Source organism: Orcinus orca, chromosome 11 (genome assembly GCF_937001465.1).
Source record: "Orcinus orca chromosome 11, mOrcOrc1.1, whole genome shotgun sequence".
Taxonomy (NCBI): Eukaryota; Metazoa; Chordata; class Mammalia; order Artiodactyla; family Delphinidae; genus Orcinus; species Orcinus orca.
The window spans coordinates 45,424,266-45,447,441 of NC_064569.1; the positions used below are offsets into that span (position 1 = coordinate 45,424,266).

The 23,176-nt window shown below is 39.9% G+C and overlaps 1 pseudogene; it reads right to left on the reverse strand.

Annotated features, from left to right (window-relative positions):
* LOC105748338 (BOLA class I histocompatibility antigen, alpha chain BL3-7-like) overlaps window positions 1–23,129 on the reverse strand; it is a 44,533-nt pseudogene extending 21,404 nt beyond the window's left edge.
* Between the last annotated feature and the right edge of the window lie 47 nt (window positions 23,130–23,176).

Here is a 23,176-nt window from a genome sequence, read left to right on the forward strand (position 1 = left end):
CAGTAGTTGGGGCACATAGGCTCAGTAGTTGTGGCTCGCAGGCTCTAGAGCTCAGGCTCTGTAGTTGTGGCGCACAGGCTTAGTTGCTCCGTGGCATGTGGGATCCTCCTGCACCGGGGATTGAACCCATGTACCCTGCACTGGCAGGCAAACTCTTAACCACTGGGTCACCAGGGAAGCCCCAAAAATGTTTTAAAATAATTGATTTTTTTCCCTCTAATCATAAAAGAAATCCATGTTATTTATAAATAGAGATAAACAAAAAAGAAAATAAAAACCATCCCACTACCTCCTTCATAACATTTTGTTTTACTAAACAGTAAGTCCTTTGAGGGCAGCTCATTTCCCCAAGCAACACAGGAAATTGTGTTCTACAGCTCTCTATGGAAGCCCTAAGGGGAAGGAAAGAGGAAAAACCCATGGGCTTTAATTCAATGAGAGTAACAGGTAGATTTGTCTTTCAAGTTTTTTTACATTTCACCATTTATATAAATCCAGGGTCAGAAAAAAAAATTACATTCCACTCTTATGGAATTTTCTTGGTTTATAATAATTTGGGGGGCATTTTTTCCAGTGTCCTCAAAATTTCTTACTATAGCAGCAGCAAAGTCTTACACTTTGAATTGGCAAGTCGGGTAGTAAACATTTCATATTCACTCTATGTAAAGTCTGTCTCTATTTTAACTTATATTTAAATTAGTTACTCAAAGTACCATTCCATTTATCTGTTATTTCTTATGTTGAGGTCCTACCCAACTCCATCAACAGATTTTTCTTATTTCATGTAGTTAAGTGTACACTGAATAACTAAGTTTCTCCTCAAAATATCCTACACTAGTCTGAATCTACACATATGCAAAACAATTCTAGTGTCATGAAATTCACCCACAAGTACCCAACTGTAATGCTCACCGGATCTCTAACTCAGATGTACTGCCTCATCGATCCAGGCGAAGTATAATAACTTATACTTATACTTATCAAGTATAATTTGAAGAGACATTGGAGAAAGCAGAGTAGATAGCCTCCAGCAATTCACCTAGGAGGGGAAAAAAATTATCCCTTTCACCACCCAGAGTCTAGGCTCTAACAAGTTTTCAGCAACAGTCAAATAAAATTCTCAGAACAGTTTTGACTTTTCACTGGACTCTGTGTCTTAATTAAGCAGTCTGAGTGACAGAGCAAAGATTAATTTGAAGCTACTTTTCTTCTTCCTTACTCCAAAAAGCCAAATACTGTCTGTCTTAACTATTCAAATCCCCAGAGATTTCAATTCTGCAGGAGCTCTACATGGTTCTAAATTTAGCCAAGTAATAGAAATAGTTGGAAGGCATGCAATTCATTTTAATATCTGCACCTTTATGTTGCCAGGCAGCTAATTTTTAAAGTAGTCTTAGAGCAGTCCTCCACATAAAAGAACAAATATATAAGCCATGTAATCAACTGATAGGTTAGTAATTGTGTTAAAATATTACCTATAACTTCTGTAAGTGACCAACATCACCCCTCCAAAAATATATTCTATATTTCTTACACAGGGATAGAGTTTTAAATATTTCAACAAAACATGGGACTTCCCTGGCAGTCCAGTGGTTAAAACTCTGTGCTTCCAAAGCAGGGGGCGTGGGTTTGATCCCTGTCGGGGAACTAAGATCCTGCATGCCTTGCCGTGTAGCCAACAACAACAACAATACCATGTTAATAGCAAATCACTTTCCTTACAGCTTATTTATGTTTCTACTTCAAAGGAACATATAGATAGGTTTAAGGAGTTTCACCTTCAATGCAAAATGTTTTTGTACACTTTGCTATACAGCACAAATCAGCACAACATTTAAATCAACTATACTTCAATAAAAAAAAAAAAAACAAGGGGAAAAAAAGTTTTTGTACAAAGGACTGACATGTCTCATTTCACGTAGAGTCCCAGAGCGGGACATTCTCAAGCTGTTGGACCATAAGTGACCAGGGTATACCAGATCCCAATTCTAAGGATCTAGTTTGCATTTTCTAAAACATCAGACCTCATAAGGAGCCATAAAACCATACTCCAGCATAAATGTTCAATACAATAAACACCTTAATTTCATGTCAGTTTCCTAGACTGCGTTTATAGATCAATGTGTAAAACATATGTGTAGATGAATACAAGATGCAGGTTCAAAGCACAAAGTATAAAAGACCTGGATTAGAACTTTCCCTATCTAAGGAGATTTTAATTCACAGAGCTGAAAATAACAAAGAGGGAAACAACTCAAGTGACTATACCACAGAAAGAAAAAGCCTGGATTACATAAGAGTAATAAGAAGGATACGAATACTTATTTTCACCTTCACATGTCACCACTAAGTTAGGAGAAGAAAAAACAATACAATGCCAATTTTCTGCAAAACATCCCATCTCCTATGGCAAGTCATCAGCACTGCCTATATATAACTCACTTCATTCTGAGAAGTAATTCAATTTAGACACTTTATCAAATAATTCTGGGAAGACATAGAAGGGTCTTAGATCTGGAATCCACTCTTATTTTTTGTACTGGAAATAACTGCTCCCATAAAGATAGCGAAGGATAGATAAGTAAGAATGAGAAGCAGTTCCCCTTCAAAGGAACCATTCCCCACCAAAGGTATCAGGGTTCCTTGCAGAAGTGACTGATTCCAGGTTTGTAAAGTACAAAGCGAGCCCAAAATACCTTGTTGTGCCAGGATGTAAGGAAGTCCTCAAAACTTGACTGAGACAAGTCAAAAAGACATAGGAGTTAGTTTGAAGGGGCTCCCACTGACCAAAGTGACAATTGTTGTATGTATAATACTAAGTATTGTCAGTATTTTTTTAAGTGCTTTTCCTTACTGAAAAAAAAAAAATGGAAAAGAACAAAAATACACATACACACAAACCCCAAAGCTCTGAAATTAAGCATTAACAAACCAGGTTCATGATATATGATCAGCATCCAAAAACCCAACTATAAACAATGCCAAGCAGTGCTCCTCAGTATTATTTTTGCAATTGTTAGTCATGTTAAGCATCAAGAAAAAGAAAACACATCATTGCACATTACAGCCACCCCCCCAAAACAAGGTTAAAATTTTGACACTAGAGAATTGAATAATGTTTGATGCTATACCACAAACAGCTTCTGATGTATATCCCATGTGAAAAAGTCTTTACACATATATGACATATTTTTAATATTGATAAAGGATTGTAACATATTGAATTTTTTAAAATACCAAACCTATAGTGATCCTCAAAAACAAAAAACGGGAGAAATAAAGTTCTTCTTTGTAGAATAACGCCAACTAGTAAATGTAGAAGGAATGACAGACTCAACATTTTGCAACCACCAATGTAATAACTAATTCAGACAAGGATCATCAACGAATGTTACCACCACTGGGCAAAACGCAGAGGAAGAGTCATACCATCTTAACAGTATCATCCCACAGATTGTTTCCTAATTACAAAGGGAAAAAGGCACCTTTACAAAGAAGAAATGTAGCCTATATCAACTTATCTAAGTGACCAAACTTATATCACAATAAGCACACAATACCTAAATAGTATTCTTGCCAAAAATATTTAATCTGAACCTAATCATGACAAATCCAAATTGTGAAACATTCTTCAACATAACTGGCCTGAACTCTTCAAAAGTATCAATGACACGAAAAACAAAAATAGAAAGAACTGCTCTGAATTAAAAGGCTAAAACAATATGAAAATTAAATGTAATTCATGATACTTGAATAAATTCAGGATTGGAAGGACAGCTATAAAGCAATATCTCAATTATTGAGATGATGGAGGAAATTTGATTATAGACTGTAAATAATTATATATATCACTGTAAAATATTTAAATGTGATAATGAGTTTGATAACAATATTATACTAATATAGGAAAATACCTTGTTCTTAGGTGATATATACTTAACAAATTCTAGGTGAAGTTTCCTGATGTGTGTAATTTCCTAATACAAATTCCTAATACACAATAAAAAATAATGTATATATGTATAGGGAGGGAAGGGAGAGAGGTGGAAAGTGAGAGAGAGAGAACGAGAGAGAGGGAGGGAAGGGGTAAAGAAAGAGTGTGAGAGCACAAATGTGACAAAATATTCAATAAATATTAGGTAAAAGTCATATTGATGCTCACTGTATCACTCTTTCAACTTTTCTATAGGTTTGGAATTCTTCCACAAAAAAACATGGAGGTGAAAAATAACAAGCAGCAACATTAACCCAAGTTCTTGGCTATCCAGTATAAATTTTGCTGTGTCCTAAAAGCAATTCCAGGTGATGATTACAAGTGCAGACTTCAGCATGAAACTGGGTTATGTTCTGGCTGCACAATGATGGACAAATAACCTAACCTAACCTCTCTGCAATGGTCTGAATGTGTCCTCTCAAAATTTATATGTTGAATCCTAACCCCCAAACATGATATTAAGAGGTGAGGCCTTTGGGGTGGTTAAGTCATGAGCTTACTGCCTTATAAAAAAGGTTCCAGAGAGATCCCTAGCTCCTTTCACCATGTGAGGACACAGTAAGATGCTGGCTATTAACCAGGACAAGAGCCCTCAGCAGAATCTGACCATGCTTGATCTTGGACTATTCAGCTTCCAGAACTGTGAGAAATAAATTTTTGTTGATGAGCCACCCAGTATTTTGTTATAGCAGTCTGAACAGATTAAGTCACTCCCTAAACCTCAACTGTAAATAGGGATAACACAGTACTACTCCATAGGGACTATCTTCTGAGAATTAAACGATCTAATATGTCCTGTTATTATACTTCTGTGATATCACATTCTTTGTTCACTTAACTACCCTGTAAGTATATGGGGAGACTGGACCAATTTTTAGCCTTTCTCTGACTTGGCAACTAGTTTATAAGCTATAATAACTTTATTAAAATTTTGTGAATTGCCAAATATATCCAAATTCAAATAAAAGAATTAAAATGCATTCCATCTAAGGACCAAAAAAAATAAATCCACCATTAGCACAAATGACAGAGCTAACATACTCTAAAGTACCCGTCAAAGCAGTAGCTTTTCACAGCTTACATTTGCTCCTTCTTCAAAATACTAGAGGGTCACCTGTCAGGAACAGACACAGGCTGCCTTGGTCCCAAAAATGTCAATCTTTACATTAAAATCCAATGCCCTCAGGCTAGAAGTGCCTCTTACATTCTGGAATATCCTGGGGCTTCATGTCAGCTCTCTTATCACTCTAAGTTTGCCCTGCACGATCCCATTTCCTATCATGGCTTGAACACGCTTCATGTACAGAGTACTCCAAAAACCTAAATACCCCCACTTCTCTGTAGAGCTCCAGATTCATTTAGACAACTAGCTGCTATACATTTCCAAAAGTGAACTTTACCAACACTCCTCTAAGCCAAAACCTGCCCCCCCCTTTTTTAGTGATATAATTGACATATATTAGCTACAGGTATACAACATGATTCAATACATGTATATACTGTGAAATAATCACAAGTCTAATTAACATCCATCACCAGACATATTCACAATTTTTTCCTTGTAATAAGAATGTCTAAGATCTTCTCTGCTAGAAACTTTCAAATATACAATACAGTATTAACTATAGTCCCCATGCTGTACATTTCATCCCCAAGACTTATTTATATATATGTGTGTGTATATAAACATACATATGTAACTGGAAATTTGTACCCTTTTGTCTACCTTCACCCATTTCAGCCATCCCCCACTCCCTGCCTTTGGCAACCACCAATCTGTTCTCTTGTAGCTGTGAGATTCCACATAAGTGAGCTCATACAGTACTTGTCCTTCTCTGACTTATTTCACTTAGCATAATGCCCTCAAGGTGCGTCTATCTAATCTATACTGTCACAAATAGCAGGAGTTCCTTCTTTTTCCTGTGTGTGTGTGTGTGTGTGTGTGTGTGTGTGTGTGTGTGTCTGCATACAGCCACATTTTCTTTATCCATTAATTCGTTGCTGCACACTTAGGTTGTTTCCATGTCTTAGCTACTGGGAACAATGCTGCAATGACATCAGGGTGCAGGTATCTCTTCAAGATAATGACTTCATTTCCTTCAAATATATATCCAGAAGTAGGACTGCTGGGTCACATGGTAGTTCTATTTTTTAATGTCTTGAGGAACCTCCATACTGCTTTCCATAGTGGCTATCCCAATTTACATTCTCACCAACAGTGCACTAGGGTTCCCTTTTCTCCATATTGTCACCAACACTTACTATTGCTTATCTTTTTGATAATAGCCACTCTAACAGGTGTAAGCTAACATCTCATTGAGGTTTTGATTTGCATTTTCCTGATGATTAGCGATGATGAGCACATTTCCATGTACCTGTTAGCCATCTCATTATCTTTTTTGGAAAAATGTCTATTCAGTTCCTCTATCCATTTTTTAATCAGATTGATTTTTTTCCTATTGAGGTGTATGAGCTCTTTATACATTCCAGATATTAACCCTTTTACAAATATATGATATTGTGGAAGTATATTTTATGTACAATATTATGCAAGTTATAGATGTACAATATAGTGATTCATAATTTTTCAAGGTTATACTCCATTTAGTTATTATAAAATATTGGCTATATGCCATGTTGTAGCATATATCCTTGTAGCTTTTTTTATATATAATAGTTTGCACCTCTTTCAAATATATGATTAGTAAATATTTTCTCCCATATAGTAGGCTTTTTCATTTTGTTGATGGTTTCCCTTGCTGTGCAGAGATTTTTAGTTTGATATAGTCCCACTTATTCATTTGTGCTTTCGCTGTCTTTGCTTCTGGTGTCAAATCCAAAGAATCCCCAAGACTGATGTCAAGGAGCTTACTCCCTATGTTTCTTTCTACAAGTTTTATGGTTTTAGGTCTTATGTTCAAGGCTTTAATCCATTTTGAGCCATTTTTTTGTGTTTGGTGTAATATAGTAGTCCAGTTTTCCCAACACCGTTCATTGAAGAGATTATCCTTTGCCTATTGTTTATTCTTGGCTCCTCTGTCATAAGTTAATTGACCATGTGTGCATGGGTTTATTTCTGGGCTCTCTATTCTGTTCCATTAATCTATGTATCTGTTTCTATGCCAATACCATACTGTTCTGATTATTATGGCTTTGTAATATAGTTTGAAATCAGGAAGTATCATACCTTCAGTTTTGTTCTTCTTTCTCAAGATTTCTTTGGCTATTTGGTGTCTTTTGTGGTTCCACACAAATTTTAGGATTGTTTGTTCCCTGTGAAAAATGCGACTGGAATTTTGATAGTGATTGCAATGAATCTGTAGATTGCTTTGGGTGGTATGGACATTTTAACAATATTAATTCTTCCAATCCATGAGCGGAGAGTATCTTTCTACTTATTGTGTCTTCTTCAATTCCTTTCACTGATGTCTTATAGTTTTCAGTGTACGTGTCTTTCACCTCCTTGGTTAAACTTATTCCTAGATATTTTATTCTTTATGCTACAATCGAAAGTGGAATCTTTTTTTTTTTTTTTTTTTTGCAGTACGCGGGCCTCTCACTGTTGTGGCCTCTCCCGTCGGAGAATAGGCTCCGGACGCGCAGGCTCAGCGGCCAATGGCTCACGGGCCCAGCCACTCCGCGGCATGTGGGATCTTCCCGGACCGGGGCACAAACCCGTATCCCCTGCATCGGCAGGCAGACTCTCAGCCACTGCGCCACCAGGGAAGCCCTGGAATCATTTTTTAAATTTCTCTTTTTGATAGTGATTAATGTATAAAAACACAACTCATTTCTGTATATTGATTTTATATCCTGCAACTTTACTGAATTCATTCATTAGTTCTAACCATTTTTGGTGTAGTGTTTAGGATCTTCTATATATAATATCATGTCATGTCATCTGCAAATCTTCTTCCTTTCTGATCTGAATGCCCCTTATTTCTTTTTTTGCCAACTGCAGTGACTAGGACTACCAATATTATGTTGAATAAAAGTGGCAAGGAAAAGCTTTCAGCTTCAGTTGAGTTTAATGTTAGATGAGGGCTTGTAACATATGGCTTTTATGGTGTTGAGGTACATTCCTTCCATACCCACTTTTGTTGAGAGTTTGTCTGTAATCCTTTTTCTGCACCATTGAGATGACTGTATGATTTTTATCCTTCATTTTGTTAATGGGGTGTATCACAACTGATTGACTTGCAGATGTTTAACCACCCTTGCATCCCTGAAATAAATCCCATTTGACTATGGTGTATGATCCGTTTAATGTATTGTTGAATTCAGTTTGCTAATATTTTGTTGAGGATTTTTGCATGTATATTCATCAGGGACACTGGCCTGTAATTTTCTTTACTTGTAGTGTGTCCTTGTCTGGTTTTTGTATCAAGGTTATGCTAGCCTCATAAAATGAATTTGGAGTTTGAGAAGGATTGGTATTAGTTCTTCTTTAAATGTTTGGTAGAATTCACCAGTGAAGCCACCTGGCCCTGGACTTTTGTCTGTTGGAAGGTTTTTGATTACAGATTCAATCTCTTTACTAGTACAGGCATACCTTGGAGATATTGCAGGATCAGTTCCAGACCACTGTAATAAATCAAATATCGAAATAAAGCAAGTCACAAATTTTCTGGCTTCCCAGTGCATATGAAAGTTATGTTTAGACTATATTGTAGTCTATTAAGTGTAAAATAGCATTATGTCTAAAAAAAAATGTACATACCTTAATTTTAAAATATTTTATTGCTAAAAAATGCCAAAACAACATAATAGTAACATGAAAGATCACTGATCACAGATCACTGTAACAAATAATGAAGAAATTTGAAAAATTACAAGAATTACCAAAACATGACATGGAGACACAAAGTAAGCAAATGCTGTTAGAAAAATAGGGCTGATAGACTTGATCAATGCAGGGTTGCCACAAACCTTCAATTTGTAAAAATCACAGCATCTGTGAAGCGCAATAAAGCCAAGCTCAGTAAAATGAGGTATGCTTCTAATGGGATTCCTCAGATTTTCTATTTCCTCATGACTTAGTCCTGGTAGGTTGTATATGTCTAGGAATTTATCCATTTCTTCTAGGTTGTCCAACTTGTTGGCATATAATTGTTCACAGTAGTCTCTTGAGGTACCAGGTGTTAACATCTCTTTCATTTCTGATTTTATTTGAGTCCTCTTTTTTCCTTGGTGAGTCTAGCTACAGGTTTGTCTATTTTATCTTTTTTTTATTTTATTTTTTATTATTTTTTTTTTTTTTTGCGGTACACAGGCCTCTCACTGATGTGACCTCTCCCGTTGCGGAGCACAGCCTCCGGACGCACAGGCCTAGCGGCCATGGCTCACGGGCCCAGCCGCTCCACAGCATGTGGGATCTTCCCGGACAGGGGCACGAACCCGTGTCCCCTGCATCGGCAGGACTCTCAGCCACCAGGGAAGCCCTATTTTATCTTTTTTTAAAAAATAAAAACTAGCTCCTAGTTTCACTGTTCTTTTCTATTGTTTCTCTATTTCATTTATTTCTACTCTGATATTTATTTCCTTCCTTCTACTTACATTAGGTGTAGCTTGTTCTTCTTTTTCTAGTTCCTGGAGGTGTAAAGTTAGGTTATTTGCAATCTTTCTCATTTCTTAATGTAGGCATTTGTCACTATGAACTTCCCTTTTAGAAGTACTTTCACTGCATCCCATAGGTTTTGTATTTAGTATACTGTATTTCCATTTTCATTCGTCTCTGGGTATTTTTTATTTTCTCTTTTTATTTCTTCTTTGACTCGTTGATTATTCAGTAGCATATGTTTAAGCTCTACATGTTTATGAATTTTCCAGTTTTCCTCTTATCATTGATTTCTAGTTTCATACCACTGTGGTCAGAAAAGATTCTTGATATGATTCAATCTCCTTAAATTTATTAAGACTTGTTTCGTGCCTGACATATACTCTATCTTAGAGAATGTTCCATGTGCACTTGAGAAGAATGTGTATTCTGTTACTTTTGGATGGAATGTTCTATACATGTCTGTTAAGTCTATCTGGTCTAACTTGTCATTTAAGGCCAATGTTTCCTTACTGATTTTCTGTCTGCATGATTTATCCATTGATGAAAGTGGGGAATTAAGGTCCCCTATTATTGTATTGCTGTCTATTTCTCCCTTTAGGTCAGTTAATATTTACTTTAAGTGCTCCTAAAACCTGCCCCCTTTCTTATCTCTGTTAGCAACACCACCCAGTCACCCAAAACAGAAACTGAGAATCACCTATTCACAATTACTTCCCTCTCCTCTCATATTTAGCCAATTTCCAAACTCTGGCACCATCTCCTGGATCCACTTGATCTTCTCAGCTCCTGTCCTCTCTTCTCCACTCCCATCACTGATAGGCAGAGAATTTAGTTAATGGAACAAGACCTCCAGAGTTCTTTTAGGCCTCCAGCAGAGCAACTGGCTATGTTCCCATGATGACTGCTCTGTTGGCCTATCAGCCTTTATCCCTGAATAAATAAAATCTCTAACCTATCCTTGATGAACACGTAGTGTGAGTGAGAAATAAACCGTTGTTTCAAGATATTAAGGGGGTTGTTTCTTACCCATCTCTATCCTGATTTCAGCATCTTCTGCACTACTACAACAGCCCCCTAACAAGTGTCTCTCCCTCCACTCTAAATCCCCTGTATTTTTCCAAAGTGCTACCAGAGTTACCTTTATAAAACAATCATTCCATTTCTCTGATGAAAATCTTCAGAGGTTCCTTTTTGCCTCAAAATATTCCAGAAATATTCCAAAGTCCTTAATATACCTCTTAAAGCCTACCGCAAAATTAGGCTCTATATACATTGTCTCCAGCATTCAAAATAATACTACCTCTCCATACATACCATAGTTTTTAATACTCCTGAGTCTTTGCCCAGGCTAGTCTATCTGCTTGAAATGCATTCCCACCCTATACCACCCCACCCTACCTCTGCCTGCCTAGCCAAACAAACCATTTGGCAACTGTCCCTCCCATTTTCTCAACAGCTATTCAAATTTCTGTCTCTTCTCAATGACCCTATTTTGCCAATGCTCTTTATTGGAACACACTAGCCCCCTAACCCAAAAGGATAAGTCTCCTAGATCACAAGGAATATCAGGGCTTTAAGGTAGGAGCTCCCTCAAATTCCTTTGTTCAGTTACCAAACATTTGTCCCCACCCCTTTCTTGACCTTTTCCTCTATCTTAATAAAGGAGATAATAATTCTACCTCTGCTCTGGATTTCATCTTCTCTTCATGCTCAAGGACTTCACTCCATTATCACCACTCTCTAATGTCTTTTGCTAATTCCCCAAACATATAAATATGCTCAAGTCTCTCATCTTCAAAAACTCTTGGGACTTCTTGGGACTTCTCTGGTGGTCCAGTGGTTAAGACTCTGCGCTTCCAATGCAGGGGACATGGGTTTGATCTCTGGTCCAGGAAGATCCCACATGCTGTGGAGCAACTAAGCCTGTGCACCCCAACTACTGAGCCTGAGCTCTAGAGCACACGAGCCACAACTACTGAGCACACGCGCCACAACTACTGAAGCCCGCGCGCCCTAGAGTCTGTGCACCGCAACTATCAAGCCTGCGCGTCACAACTACTAAAGCCCGTGCGCCTACAGCCCATGTTCCACAACGAGAAGCCACCGCAACGAAGAGTAGCCCCTGCTCGCCACAACTAGAGAAAGCCCGTGCGCAGCAACAAAGACCCAAAACAGCCATAAATTAATTAATTTTTTAAAATTCAATATATTAAAAAAAAAATCAAGCCCCTACCTACCTTTCTAGCCTTTTCTATAAATAATCCCCATAAACATCCCATGTGTAGGCATATCCTGTCCTTGAAGTTTGTCAAAGGCATCATGCTGCTCTGCTCTACACCTCCACCGTTTATGTAGGTAGTTCCTCCCCTAGAGCTCTCTTCCTTATACCTGTCTACCTGGTTAACTCCTGTCGGCCCTTCAAGATTCATAATCCCCTGACAGAAAGTCTTTCCAGATCTCCACTGTACTTCCAAAGCACTTTGTGCATTCCTCTAGCTCAGAGTTCATCAGCCTGCAGTATCCTGACTGACTTCTCGGTCTAAGTTCTTTGAAGGTAAGGACTATGTCTTGTTTTTTTACACCCCCAGCACCTAATACTTCGTAACTATTCATATGCTAGTTGAATTAATGAATCCACTGAGACTCAATTCAAACTTTACCTTCTCTGAAAAGTTGAAACTGTCATTTAGAATTAAGCACTCTTCCTCCTGCTTTCATATTACATTTTATTACCACCTTGTAACACTCATGACCTTGTAATTTATTTACTCTTTTGTAATGTATAAAAATAAAACATGAGCTCCTTGACAATAGGGACAATGTCGCATCTACCTTGGTATCTTTAGCATATAACACAATATCTAACCAAGAAACGGGCACCTATTAAATGTTTGAGTAAATGAGTAAGTTGCTCTTTTCATAAATTTTCTTGAGGTATTACCTGCCTTGAAGATCACTTTGTATTGTAAAAATAAAGAAGAACCAGAAACTAAGAGAAGACCTTCTAACAAAGAACTGTCCTGGAAAGAAAACATATAGGTGATGTTTATTTTAACAAAGACTAATAATAAACTGAGTTTCTCTGATTTCTAAGCTAGTACTGTATGACAGGCTCATAGTGCACCAAAGCAAAAGCTGGGTTGGTAAGATGAAACAGTGGCAAGTGAATGCCTATAATTCTTAATAGAAAATCTATAATCTTTTCAGAGGGCCTCAGGTGGCAGACTGCGTGTGTGCGTGTGTACGTATGGCTAAATTTGTGTCCCCTACTGCGGGAAATGAGCAAAGCACAAGTCAACAATAAAGTACAGGACAGAACAGCGAGAACAGAAGAGACTCATGGCCTAAAACACATTATGGATCTGAACAGATCCTATAGCTGAATCCAGTCAGACTGCTAAACTGAAAAGACAATTGCTATTTCCCAACCTATAAGAAACTAATAGGCAGAAAAACAGTTATGAAAACAATGTTAATTCCAAAGAGAAAAAGGAAGAAAAAGAGAAAAATAAAGCACACAGAAATAAAGCACCATTTTATCTCTGCCAATATAACTTCAATGCTGTTCTGTTATCTAACAGCACTAGAGAACATTATTTAGAGACTAGTAATTTGATCATGTTTAATATAGACTGTCCTTCTGTGAGGTAGGCTATGTTGCTGACTGTGGCCACCAAATCGATGTAAATACATCCCAGCTACATGGAAAGTGTGCTCATTAATATCTGTAGATACCTTTTTGTCTCTCTTCTGTATCATCTACTAACTATAGGTGAAGTAAAATATTGAAGCTCGCCTAAGAATTCATTAAGTGCAGCTCCAATCTCAAGTGTTTACATTTTAACTGAGTAAATGTATCAGGAGGTATTATTGTATTTAACCTTGAGATACCTCCAAAAGTCAATTTTCCTGTACCCTAAAAGGAAACAGACCAACAACTCTATTTTACATATAAAGACACTGATTCAGCAGAGTTCATGAGGGTAAACTCAGCACAGCCTCAGAGAACTTCAAACAGGGTTAAAAATTCAAGTCTCAAGCACTGGCTCTGATTTTACTCCCTCACAAAACCTACACAGAAACTAAACAGGTTTGATTCCTTTCAGTAGTCCTATCTTACCAGTCAATCACACTTCATTTTTCAGCCATCATACTCATTCAGTTAAAAAGAAAGAAAAACTATTTCTGCACTATCATATAGGGAAAATACTCCAAGCGCAAACCCTCTTCGTCTTCCTCTTCTTTTTGTCAAAAATACTGCTAGGGCAACTAAGCCCGTGCACCACAACTACTGAGCCTGTGCTCTAAAGGCTGTGAGCTACAACTACTGAGCCCGAGTGCCACAACTACTGAAGCCCACGCGCCTAGAGCCCGTGCTCTGCAACAAGAGAAGCCAGTGCACCACAACAAAGAGTAGTCCCCGCTCGCCGCAACTAGAGAAAGCCCACGTGCAGAAAGGAAGACCCAAGGCAGCCATAAATTAAAAAAATTTTTTTTAATTAAAAAAAAATACTGCTAGGATAGAGAGTAAAACACAAAGAATAAATTTTAAACCAAATAACTCTGAAGGGAAAATAAGGAGAACTGGAAAGGGGGATAACTAATTTAAGGCTGAAGATACCATGATAAAGGTAAAACTTTGGTAGTACAGGCACAACTTAGTTCAGGATTTCAGTTGTTGGCCTTAGTATAGCTCTGCCCCAAATCAAGACTCTAACAATGATCTCTCTTGGGTACAGTGTTAGCTAGGAGGGGCAAAACAACTGGCAAAGGGAATTCCCTGGTGGTCCAATAGTTAGGGCTCTGTGCTTCCACTGCAGGGTGCACGGGTTCAATCCCTTGTTGGGGAACTAAGATCCCGCGTGGTGCACCCAAAAAAAAAAAAAAAAACTGAGAAAATCACTATCTAGACACAGACCTCTAGAACATATGCCTCAAATTATCTAATTATTTTTCTTTCCTTCTCTTTTCCTTACAGCTAGTAGAGGAATAAGACAAAAATTACATGCTCTAGAGCTCTTTTGGCACTGGAGAGATCAAGATCCTAGCAAATTTAACTTCAGTGTGAGCAGAAAACTTAGAATGGAATGTACAGAGGGAAACATGGTAAAGACAAAGAGGAACCCAGCTTTGTGGAACTGGTCCAAAAGAGGCAGACAAAATGAGAGTTTGGGGGATGCTCTGAAGGGTTCCAGAACATTACACCTAAACGAAGGAAGGTTTCTGTGGTTTTCCAGAGGAGAGGCGTCCAGTTGAAACAATGGTATACCCCAGGGCAGCAAGGTGTGACAACAGGGAAGGTGAAAGAACAAGTAATTTATCTGTAGCTAAAGTCTAACCCTGAAAGCAAAGGGAAAACAGCAAAATGTAAGGCAGGTGAGATAAAGCAGCCAGATTTTAAAAATATATATGGGCTTCCCTGGTGGCACAGTGGTTAAGAATCTGCCTGCCAATGCAGGGGACACAGGTTCGAGCCCTGGTCTGGGAAGATCCCACATGCCATAGAGCAACAAAGCCTGTGTGCCACAACTACTGAGCCTGCGCTCTAGAGCCCGCGAGCCACAACTACTGAGTTCACGTGCCACAACTGAAGCCCGTGTACCTAGAACCCGTGCTCCACAAGAGAAGACACCACAGTGAGAAGCCCACGCACCACAACGAAGAGTAGGCCCCGCTCGCCACAACCACAGAAAGCCCACGCACAGCAATGAAGACCCAACGCAGCCAAAAATAAATAAATAAATTAATTAAATAAATTAAAAAAAAAAAAAGAGGGCTTCCCTGGTGGCACAGTAGTTGAGAGTCCGCCTGCCGATGCAGGGGACACGGGTTCGTGCCCCGGTCCGGGAAGATCTCACGTGCCGCGGAGCGGCTAGGCCCATGAGCCATAGCCGCTGAGCCTGTGCGTCCGGAGCCTGTGCTCCGCAACGGGAGAGGCCACAACAGTGAGAGGCCCGCGTACCACACACACACACACACAAATATATATATATATATATATATATATATATATATATATATATATATAATTTGTGAGTACAGGGAGGAAAAATGTATTTCAAATGTATCCCTTATTAAGTTTGGATTGTCAATGCCTTGATCACTTTCCTCCTAGTTCTGTTATAAAGCTTACACAAGTTTGAACCACCCTTCTCCAAGGAAGCATTCCCCATAATGCTGCTCACGTGCCAAAACCACGCACAAATTCTTACAACCGGCACATCCAACAAAAACACAGCCCCCACAAAAATATGAACTGCATACCTGGAAAATCTAGTCTTTTAATATGAATGTTGACCACTTTAAGGTCCGATCAGCTTTTAGGAAAGAGAAAAGTGCTTTACAGATATGAAATACGGTTTTGATCATTATTAATAATAAACACTGAAGCACAAATGTTGTTATCAACATGGAATATACCAAAAACATCCATACAAGGAAGATAATGAATCAAGTGGCAAAGGAAACTAGCTAATAATGTTAAAAGTCTATCTCTATTCTGTACACTAGACAAGAATTGTATGGAAGACTAACAGTGGGAGCAAAATTACCTCCAAAAGATCAAGACAGCACTTGACTAGTCTGCAAACCAGCTTTTTCTCTTTCTTTTCCCACTACAGACTCACAACCAATAAATATCAATTAGAAATAAGCTAAGTTATTTTATTAAACTTAGAAGGTTTTGCACAGAAAAGGAAACCATAAACAAAACAGACAACCCTCAGAATGGGAGAAAATATTTGCAAATGAGGCAACCAACAAGGGATTAATCTCCAAAATATGTAAACAGCCCATGCAGCTCAATATCAAAAAAACAAACAACCCAATCAAAAAATAGGCAGAAGAGGGACTTCCCTGGTGGCGCAGAGGTTAAGAATCCACCTGCCAATGCGGGGGACACGGGTTCGAGCCCTGGTCTGGGAAGATTCCCACATGCCACAGAGCAACTAAGCCCTTGAGCCACAACTACTGAGCCTGTGCTCTAGAGCCCGCGAGCCACAACTACTGAGCGCACTCGCCTAGAGCCCGTGCTCCGCAACAAGAGAAGGCACTGCAATGAGAAGCCCGCACACCACAACGAAGAGTAGCCTCTGCCCACCGCAACTAAAGAAAGCCCACACACAGCAACAAAGACCCAAAACAGCCAAAAATAAATAAATAATTAATTTGTAAAAAATGGGCAGAAGATCTAAACACATTTCTCCAAAGAAGACATACAGATGGCTAAAAAGCACATGAAAAGATGCTCAACGTCATCTAATTATTAGAGAAATGCAAATCAAAACTACAATGAAGTATCACCTCATACCGGTCAGAATGGCCATCATGAAAAAATCTACAAACAATAAATGCTGGAGAGGGTGCGGAAAAAAGGGAACCCTCCTACACTGTTGGTGGGAATGTAAATTGGTACAGCCACTACGGAAAACAGTATGGAGGTTCCTTAAAAAACTAAAATAAACCCAGCAATCCCACTCCTGGGCATATACCTGGAGAAAACCATAAGTCAAAAAGATACATGCACCCCAATGTTCACTGCAGCACTATTAACAATAGCCAAGACATGGAAGCAATCTAAATGTCCATCATCAGAGGAATGGATAAAGAAGATGTGGTACACATATACAATGGAATATTACTCAGCCATAAAAAAGAACAAAATAATGCCATTTGCAGCAACATGGATGGACCCAGAGATTGTCATATTGAGTGAAGTAAGTCAGACACAGAAAGACAAATATCATATGTTTATATGTGGAATCTAAAAAAAGGGTCCAATGAACTTATTTACAAAACAGAAATAGAGTCACAGATGTAGAAAACAAACTTATGGTTACCAAGTGGGAAAGAGGGGGTAGGGATAAATTGGGAGGCTGGGATTGACAAACACACACTTACATAAAATAGATAACTCATAAGAACCTACTATATAGCACAGGGAACTCTACCTAATACTCTGTAATGACCTATATGGGAAAAGAATCTAAACAAGAGTGGATGTATGTATATGTATAACTAATTCACTCTGCTGTACAGCAGAAACTAACACAACACTGTAAATCAACTATACTTCAATAAAAATTAATTTTTTTAAAAAGAGAAAGAAACTGAGTTATTTTAAACCCTGCTGATTACCTCACTTATCTTTACACTTCTAGCTCTACAGGATAAGGACTTAAGCTGAGATCTTTTGGGACCTGAGTAATTGTGTGGGTGCAAACCTATAGTTTTTATTTGCCTGCAAAAGATTTTGAGGTCTTCAATGAAAAACAAAAACAAGCTGCAAAACAATCTATTAACGCCTTTAGAGCATTGGGCTAAGTCAGGGAAGAGACCTTACAAGAGCATTTAACCACTAGTTTCATTTTTTCCCCCAAGAAAATACCGGGAAAGGCCTGAAAAGTACCTCCCAGGAAAAATCAAAATCTTTGACGATTTAGAAAAGCAAGCAAGCAGTTAAAGGAACTGAAAAGATTTTTTATTTTCTTGTGGTATACAAACTAAGGAGGAATAGAATAAAATGAGTCCCTTAAAAATACCAAAAGTGTTTTGACTATTGGGAGACATGACTGCCTGAGGCTTTTTTACCTTTTCTCCTTATTCTCTCTCATCTCGAGGCTGGGGTTCCCAATTTGATCAGTTTTTTTTTTAAAAGCACAGTTAAGTACTCTGGGAAACTTACTGTCAAAACTATAAAACAGCTTTCCCAGTATAGGTTCAAACAACTGGACTGAACAACTCATAAGAGATCTTGCAGAAAAGCAAAACGAGTGGACTTCCCTGGTGGTCCAGTGGTTAAGACTCCAGGCCCCCAATGCAAGGGGGCTGGGTTGTATCCCTAGTCAGGGAACTAGCTCCCACATGCATGCCACAATTAAGAGTCCACATGCCGCAACTAAGAGCCCACATCCCACAACTAAGGGATCCCGCATGCCGCAACAAAGTTCCCACATGCCGCAACTGAGACCCAGTGCAGCCAAATAAATAAATATTAAAAAAAAAAAAGGGGCTTCCCTGGTGGCGCAGTGGTTGAGAGTCCGCCTGCCGATGCAGGGGACACGGAGTTTGTGCCCCGGTCCGGGAAGATCCCACATGCCGCAGAGCGGCTGGGCCCGTGAGCCATGGCCGCTGAGCCTGCGCGTCCGGAGCCTGTGCTCCGCAACGGGAGAGGCCACAACAGAGAGAGGCCCGCATACCACAAAAAGAAAAAAAAAAAAAAAAAGAAGAAGAAAAGCAAAAAGAACACCTGGATTTAGGAAACATCCCAGAATCTTTCCTTTCATACCGCCTAAGTAAAAATGATGAAACCACTGCAGATTATTGTAATTAGGGCTTTCAACACCAATTTTTTTTAAGTGTTAGAGAAAATAGATACACACTAAGGAAATCTAAGGGAACTCAAAGAGGAGTTAAAACAGATCAAGGTTAAGAAATCTTTCCTATCTATATCTGTTTTCAGAAATAAACTCAAACTTAAGAAGGAATGGACAGAGTAACTTTATTGGAGAGATGGAACAAGTGCTACACTGCTAAAGTGACAATCATGGTAAGAACGAAAGGTAACCACTAAAAGACAATTAAGTGGCATATTTTCTACAGACAGTGAAAAGGATACAGCTGGAGGAAAATACTAAAGCCACTGTGTATGAAGAATATCTCTAAAATTAGACCCACCAACTGTATTCATGCACACATATTCAAGCCATGAGTCCACTTATTTTTCCTACTTGTAAGTTGGCAGCACATTCCACAGAGGGACACTCAGAGTCCTTTATCCCATCTTACAAGTAGGCATAGGGAAACAAAACAAAACAAAACAAAACACACACACACACAGACAACTACACACACAATTTCACAAAATTCTCTCCTCTGTACTTCCTGGGACCATGTAACAAAAATGCAACACTTTTTATCCCTTCCTCAAAATCTGCTTTTTCCTGAAAGCTTTCCTTGAGTTCATGAAGAGAGGAATAAGCAATGCATCATTCAGAAACCATTACCTGTACTGAAACATTGTCAGTACTCAGTACAGTATTTATCTCTAAGAGGTGAGAAAATGGCATAGAGATGTTTGAATGTCTCTGGGTCCTGAGAAAGACTTCCTAGAAACTTCGTGAAAGGATTTTAAAAGAGACAAGAGAAATGAGGTAGAAGCCTTATTAATGTGCCAAAATTATGTCAGAAATTATTCACAAAACGAGAATATACCTTTTTACAATAATAATAACAGAATCAGATCCAGTCCAATAGATACAAGTTCCCCAATTCTCCCACTCCCACTTCCCACTCAAACCATTCTCTCATGGGCCTGGAAGCTTTCAATGTCCTGGCAAAAGTTTAAACAAAAACCTAGCTTTGCAACCAGCATTCCTACAAAGTGTTAAAAGCACTACCTCGCCCGCTTTGCCTTCCTAAGCTGGAACAGTTGCCGGGACTGCCCCAAAGAGAAATCTCATCCAGGCCACTCTAGCCAGAAGATCAATGAAGGTAACAAATATACCAATCAAGAAATGAGAAAGGAAAAAATAAATGAGGGATAAACCACACAACTCAGGGGGCCTGCTCCTTTTACCCTCAGACTTAATATAATTTAGTTGCTAAAAACGACCCCACAAATGGATTTGTAGAAAAAAGGATAAGATGTTCCCCCAAACCGAACATTCCACCATTGTTAAAGAAAGCTATTCTTACAAGTTTTCAAGCTCAACTGTCTCCACATGAATGGGGGAAAAAAATCTAACCCATACAGCCCAGACCATAAGTATTAACATCTTCAAGGTACTAAAAACTTCAAAGTGGAACCAGCCTACTCAGTTCTCTGGGGCCAAAGAGATAAGGATGGTGATGTTTGTCTCATCAGGGATGTGAACAAACCTCAAGGCAAGAGCCTGCAACAGTAAAAATTCTAGCCACATGAAATCTGAGATAATCTTCCGCAGAGACCACCAACACCACACTCCATCCTCTCTGCCTTCAAAGTGCTTTCACTCAATGACCTGAAAGCACAAGACTTCTGTCAAAACAGAAATGTGGCAAGAACTGACAAAAAAAAAATCTCAAGTTCTTCCAGTAAGTGCCTTACAAAATCCTAGTGGAAATACATGTCTCTCATTTATGGCAATGAGAGAATTCAAGAAACAAACTCCTCTTCTTGGGGACTTCCCTGGTGGTTCAGTGGTAAAGAATCTGCCTTACAACACAGGGGACACGGGTTTGTATCCCTGGTCAGGGAACTAAGATCTCACATGCCACGGGGCAACTAACCCTGTGTGCCACAGCTACCAAGTTCGCACACCTCAACTAGAGCCCACGCGCTCTGGAAGCTGTGCGCCACAACTACAGAGCCCACGCACCCTGGAGCCCGCACGCCACAACTAGAGAGAAGCCCACACACCACAACCAAGAGCCCGCATACCTCAACTAAGATTCCCCACCCCGTGCCGCAACTAGGACTCGACACAGACAAAAATAAAAATAAAATAAATAAATCTTTAAAAAAAAAACCTCTTCTTTACCTATTCAATCAATAAATTTGTTGAGCACCTACCGCATATCAAGGGCTATACTAAGGGCTGAGGATACAGCAACTAACAAAACAAGACCATCTAAACCTCATGAAACTTACACTCTAATGCGGGAGACTAAATATGTACAGTATGTTATAGGTTGATAAGGGGTAAGGAGGAAAATACAGCAAAATGGGATAGGAATTTATGTAAGTATATGTGGAGGAATGGCTTTGGAATTTAGATAGCCCAGGAAATGTCACTGTTAGAGTGACATTTGAGTAAAGCCCTGAAGGTGAGGGTAGAAGGCTATGCAGCTTTACACGGAAAAGGTGATCCATGAAGATCCAAGTGCCAGCTGCTGAGGCAGAAGTGTACCTGATGTACTCAAGGGACAGAGAGGAGACCAGTGAACATGTTTGCAGCGTGGTGGTGGTGGGGGGGAGGTTGCTACATATTTTGGACTTTAAAGACGACTGTAAAGTCTCTGATTTTTATTCTGATAGAGGAAGGTAACCAACTCCTCTTCAGACTTCTTTCAATTAAAAAATATCAGGCACCCGATTCTTATATGTGCAAGTTTTAAAATTTTTGTTTTAAATTGAAGATCTACAGTGTAGATCCTAGAGTGGACGCGAAACTGGAACTTAAACTCTGAAATACAATTTTCGCTGACAGTTATCAGACCTTCAATAAAGATTCTCTGTTCTCTCAACTTTGTGGAGAACTGCAACAGGGAGGAAAAATACAACTAAAAGTGAACTGAATGGACTAACTACTACCACTTTCCACCACTATTTAAGCCGTTTTAGTTTTGATGTCCCAGACTCCAAAAAGGGGGGAAAAATAGGAGAAATAAAAAGAGAGGTGAAAAAAAAAGCATTAGGAAGAAAGAGGAGCCACAAACAACTGATCCAAGTGCCAATTTGACTATCCAAAAATACAATAAAAAGGCAAGGAATGTGTGACATTCCTGAAGTGGAACCTGTCACCTCCCTCCTCCCGTCTCCATGCTGCCTACCAACACAGGGCTCAGGCTTCTCAATTTTGGTTAAGTCTATTTGAAAAAATATATATAAAAGGACATTCATCCAACTGAGAGCTGAATTTAAATTTTCCCACACCTCTCTTTGATTTAATGAACCTCTGGAACTGTTATTCGATCATTTCTCATCATTATCCAAGAACAATTCACTTTGAGTGAATAAATAGTCTGAAGACTTACTAGGTTAATGGTCACAAACGTTGAAATTTTGGGTTCCACAGGTAACCGAAATCGAGAAGAGTTTTCAGAGTAACTAACCTCAAGAGTTAGTTACGAGCTTAGCGTAGGCCCAACTTTTAAGCTCCAGAACCATCTCCCTGTACGTTCCAACTCAAATCTCTGTCCCTGTAATGAACTCGGACACCAGCATAATCTGAAACACTCCAACACCTTTCCCTCCCATTTTTCCAAGGCTCAAAGGAAAACGGAGACCCAAGAAACACATGGAGCTAGTCACCCCCGAGCACCACAAGGGCGCAACAGTTTTTAGGTCCCACCGCACAGGCCACAGGTGGCGCCAGCCCCACACCCTCCGCCCCGCGCCCCTCGCTTCTCGCCTGAGCTCCCCGAACACACTTGGGGCGTCTCTGGCCTCGGGGCCGTCCTTCACGGGAAGCTCGGGCCCTGACCCACAGCCCGCGGGTCCGTGAAGTGCCAGCGCGGGGACCCAGACCGGGGGCCTCCGCCCGCCCGGCCGCCACGCCCCCTCCCCACAGGCCGCCCGCGCTGCCCGCCCCCTTGGCCGGGAGGTGGCCTCACCTCACGCGGGCCGTAGCCGGGAGGGCGCCCGCGTTTCCGCCCGCCGCCCGGGCTCACGGCCGCTCGGCTGCGGCTCGGCCCCGACGGCCGGCGGCGGCGCGCTTCTGGGGGCGGACTCTTCTCGGCCGGGGTTTCCCCGGGGCCCAGGGCGGGGGAGTAGGGGGGACTGGGGCGGGGGAGGGGAAAGGGGCTTGGGAAGGAGGGGGGAGAGGGGGAGAAAAGGGGGGAACCAAACCCGGAAAGGGAGAAAAGGGGGGAGGGGGAAAATCAGGAGGGGAAGAAAGGCCCAGAGTCCGCCCCCCGCTGCG